The sequence below is a fragment of the Montipora foliosa genome, chromosome 10 (assembly GCF_036669935.1).
Source record: "Montipora foliosa isolate CH-2021 chromosome 10, ASM3666993v2, whole genome shotgun sequence".
In the NCBI taxonomy this organism is placed as follows: domain Eukaryota; kingdom Metazoa; phylum Cnidaria; class Anthozoa; order Scleractinia; family Acroporidae; genus Montipora; species Montipora foliosa.
The window spans coordinates 24,405,113-24,410,112 of NC_090878.1; the positions used below are offsets into that span (position 1 = coordinate 24,405,113).

At 38.7% G+C, this 5,000-nt stretch overlaps 1 long non-coding RNA gene across 1 annotated transcript in view; it reads right to left on the reverse strand.

Annotated features, from left to right (window-relative positions):
- Nucleotides 1–3,598, reverse strand: part of LOC137974271 (uncharacterized) — a 3,690-nt gene extending 92 nt beyond the window's left edge. Inside the window, exons 1-3 of the long non-coding RNA XR_011117410.1 lie at nucleotides 3,358–3,598; nucleotides 1,632–1,742; nucleotides 1–715 (exon numbers count right to left, since the gene is read on the reverse strand). The exon at nucleotides 1–715 is cut by the window's left edge and continues 92 nt beyond it. This is a non-coding gene — a long non-coding RNA (uncharacterized lncRNA). The remainder of the gene's footprint in view (nucleotides 716–1,631; nucleotides 1,743–3,357) is intronic.
- Nucleotides 3,599–5,000: the final 1,402 nt, after the last annotated feature.

Consider the following 5,000-nt stretch of genomic DNA (forward strand, 5'->3'; position numbering starts at 1 on the left):
GGGTAAATCAAATGGATTGATTGCAAACAACTCCAAACTATTTGGCAGGGAAATGTTTTTTGTGGGCTGTTACCCACACATACTTAATATAATGTTGCGAAGAATGTGCCAGGCTGGGTTTGGGGCAAAGGGTGATATGAACAACAACCACATATTGCAATTATTATACAAGATATCCTGTCTCCACCATGAACGCCCAAGTCAGTACAAGGCAATGTATGTTTCACTGGGAATTTTAAGTAAAGAGCCACCCCTTCCACAGTCCTTTATTGACACAAGGTGGACATATTACCATGAGATGCTACAATGGTATTTCAAGTATGGAAAAGCCTGTCTTCAGCTTGCAGAGCGTATATTAGAAAGGATGCCAAAGTCAGATAACCACTCATCAGTCTGGCAAAATGTCATCAAGCTGAGCTCCTGCCCAATGATCCAAGTGCAAATTAAATTCTTATTTGAATTTCTTGACAAGTTCATTATCCCATCTCTTCATTCATCACAAGCAAGTGACGAGGAACTTGGTTTTTCCAGTGGATATCTGGCACGACTATGGCCTGCAACTGTTCTCAAGCACAATGAAACACTCAGTCAAATGTTACTGTGTCCATCACTGTATTTTCCTTTAACAGAAGAGCAAGTGCAATTTTCTTTGAAAGATCCAGCCGCTATTAAACACTTTTACCAGGAAGTGCAGAGGCCCATGTTGCAAGAAGCCCTGAAAGTAATTAAAGAACATGGTGCTGAGTGATTATCCTTTCCCAAGCTATTTGGAATGGGAGCTGATCAAAGATTCCAAAGTCCATTCTGGTCATCTGTTTTGAAGGTCCTTGACATACAATTTGTATGCACTGAAAGCAATCAAGGAAACGCATCTGAAAACAATGTAAAAGTTTATGGACAGGATCTTCAGAGATTGGTGTCGAAGGACAGAAATGGGCTGGTTAAATGGGCCAATATTTGGGAGCTGCAGAAACCTCAACCTCTAACTGAGATTAAAGCAATGGCAACATCACCTGAAAGCTGTCTTATTAACAAAGACACCACACCACACCTTTTTGAATTTTATGCCAAGCACATTTTTAGCATTCCTGTGAACAATGTCATTGCTGAAAGACAGTTTCATCTATCCCAACTTTATCTTCATGACAACCTGTCAGAACTATCAAAACAGGCCTCTGTAACATTTGTCGAGAACACTATTCACAGTGGTAAAACTAATGGAAGGACCCCTGAGACAGCAAGGCAGACACATGAACAGAGAATGTATGACTATGGGCAACTACTGACCACAGAGCTTCTCCAAGAGGCGAGAAAAAAGCTCAACAACATCAGAAAAGGTAATGCAGTCAGTGCCCCACTTAGAGGAAAGGATGTCTATCCTAAAGCTTGGGCGGAAAAGAAACTGAACAAAGACACATCACTGACAATCCAGTCTCTTAAAGCTGAAGGTCGTAACCTTGAACTTCTGTGGAAAGCTTCGACAAAAGGAACTGTAAATTTAGAAGAACAGAGGTCATTCAGGCCTACAACAATTGGATAGCATAGAGACACTGGACAGGTGCCACCTCTAATGCACCTTGCAGCACTTACGGTGTGGGATTATGGTGAGGAGCTTTCAACACATGACTTACCAGTGGAATGCCAGAAGTGCATCAAAAATCTTCCGCGTATCTTCCCAACCTCATCAGTTAATTCTGTGTCCACTTTGGATGTCCCCATGGATATGTCCATAACATCTGTCCCTGCTCATGAAGAATAAGACCTGACTGAGGGGTGGCTCATCAAAAAGGGGGAACTAACTTACATTTGGAAAGGTTAAAGTCAATTTATAGTCAATCTTCCTCACATGTGACCAGTATTTTTTAAGTTTTAACAGGGTTTTAAAAATTACATGTCAGTTGTGATCGTCGCCAGTGAGATTTAAGAATTTTCATTGAAACTTCCCTAGTTTATTGCTGAAATAAAGCTATGAATTTTTTTACATCACATCACAGCATACAGTATTTGAAAACAATCAGTTGTTTCCTACATGTATGTGCTTTGCCTTTTTTTTTTCAGCTGATACTTTTTTTTGGAAAGATTTCCAGAAATTTTAAAGACTCAGACCATTCAAATGCCAGAAGTTACAAATAGGACTTCGAATGATCCTTTCAGTCTCAGAAATATTGGTCATAGGTGACATAGATTGACTGTAATTGTAACGAATGAATCCAAGGTCCCAGTTTCAGTAGGCAGAAATCACAGTCATGACTCATGCTACAACAAGAATCCTTAACTGAATATAAAGATGTGTGAGAAAATGTTATGTCATTGAAAGAATGACTTTAAATTTTTCTTTGAGTTTAAGTGTTAAAGCTTAAAATGAAGTCACTTTTCTTTGAAATACAGCAAATCACACACAGCCTGTGTTTGCTCTTGGTAGCATGAGCCCTTGATTGGTTAGTGAGCATTTTAGGATAAATTACCCTAAATAAACCACAGATATTGTCGTTAGGTGCTGTTTTCCAAGAATTTTTGGTGTAAGATAAATGAATTGCACCTAACAAAAGTTTGGTATAGATCACTTTTGACTGTAAAAGCCAAAAGAATAATTTTAGTCACAGGAATATTTTTTACCCCAATGCATGTAAAGTAAAGGCAAAAAGAGTTATTTATTTCAAGTGATATTAACCAAAACAAATGGACACAGCTTTCAACTACCCAGGGTTTAATTATGAAGTTGATGTCAGTTGTAAGTATTAGTAGGTACCAAAAACCGTGAACAATATTTTATTTGGTGTTACGAATGTTTTTATTAAGATGAGGTGCAGGATGGTAGATTTATTATCTGTTAATGGCTCAGATCCATTTTATTCCTGTATAATTTGACTGTCCTAAAAAACAGACTAATAATATTGTGTTTAAAAATACACAATATAAGTTAGGTGAGACGAACGAGATTTCAGACATGCCCTTGCTGATTGAACTGACATTCCAAAAAAACTTCAAACAAATAAAGATAGAGAAATTACATTGCCTTAACCTTTTCATTCTTTGAGTTTAATTGTCTAAGAGCGTGACAATAACAGTAATGATACACCCTGACAAGCTATGAAGAGCAGGTTCCCATTAGTAGTTGATGAATCGAAATTGCCACATTGTTTTGCCAAAGTACAAAATGTAGCTAATTAAGTGAGCGATTTGGTGCACAAAACTACTAAATTCTGTGTGCTGTGTGCTCAAGGTTCACTGGTTTCCGATTTTCACTGTGTTTACCCTTACAACATTTTTATAAGTTAAGTGTTTAGTATCTTGTATTGTATTATTAGTGTTATGTATATCGTCAAGGTTTGAAAATTAGAAAAACTCATTGCGTACCTTGCTTGCAATCTTCTGTTGCCTTCCCTCAATTCGATCGAACAGCTCTCCAGCACGACACGATTCTTGACAACTCAGTTTGGCTACCTCGAGCGCGCGTGAAGAAAAATGAAATAACTTCACAGGAACACAACGCAGAACTCCTAATGTTGACCCATTGACAAACTGAATGACTGGTCTTAAACATCACCGTCGCGAAATTTTTCTTCAAGCAGCAACGCACCGAACAGTGCGCATTCAAGTAAATAAAATAGGTACAGTAAAAAGTTAGGGGAAAGAATCGAAATTGAAAACGGTAGATATTTCGATCATGTACCATTCTTTAACCTTGCCTTTAACGGTGGCTGAAACTTCGCGTTTTAAAAAGATATTATTCTCGTTGAGCCGACCTTATCAGTCGTATTCATACTGCGCATGTCTATAACATTTGTGTTTTGACGTATCGCATTCATTGCGTGAGGGGTAAATTTTCTCACATCGATGGGTTACCATATTTTCTTAACTATGGTGCTCCACGCGCGCGGAACTCCGTTATAATGATGACTTACAAAAGTTTCGAATACCCTAACCACAGGCATTAATCTTCTTTGCAGGTCTGTTGGAGGCCATGAAAAACGGCTTGCAAATAATCAGGGTGTTCCCATTTTTGCTTGAAGTTGTTTTTGACATCAAAGAGTGGCTTGCTCCATTTCCTGAAGAGCTGCATTCCCACACTCAGCCAAACTGCTTCAAATTTTTACGAAGTGAGCAAGGGAAGTGCGTCATGTTCTACAGGAACTACTCTCACATGCAATGGGAAGGTCCACAAGAACTACTTAAGGTATGATGGCTTAATGTTGCGGGTGAAAAGTTTTTTTGATGATGAGGTCATTATATATCACCATCATCTTTGTGATGTGGTGCTAAGACACCAATAGTGCGAGTGTCTTTATGTATAAACAACCCAAAATGTATTGTCAGCACAAGTAAAATCTTCTTGGGTTATTGTGTGCACCCCCTGGATTCATGAAACAGCAGGTGTTACTCAATTTAAGTTTATGGCTTTTGTGGCTTTCATAAATAGTCACAAGTCCACTGATAAAAAATGAGGGGGGGGGGGGGGGCGATTGAAAATGTAGAAAATTTAACATGACATGATATTGTTGATTACTAGGCAAAGATCTTTATATTCCACAATATCTAAAGTTATACAGTGGGTCAATTTTGAACTTTCAAGTCTGCAATAGTGGGACTGGCAAATGTTCTACCAATATAGAGAGGGTAAAATTAATGTTGTAGTCCAGTTTTTACAAAGGTGGGCTTCATACAGTACTACATACTTATACTGTATTGCTTTAATTTTTGTTTTGATCTCCCTCAAGTCTGTACCAACTGGAAGGCCAGGGCTTGTTCAACCGAGCCTGCACAAGATTGATGCAGCTTCCTCGAAAAGAGATCTCAAGAAGTTTGAAGAGAATTATCCAGAAAGAGTGTCACAGGTCTGGGCGCAGTGGTTGCAGGACCTTGCCAAGCTTATTGAGTTACCCACTGAATGGGTATGGCCATTGGAGGTTCTTGAGAATTGCCAAAAAATAAGGCCATCTAACGAAGATGTGGCGGTTCCATCCACTTTACAAGCCATGCATGATAAAGAAACAGAGGCA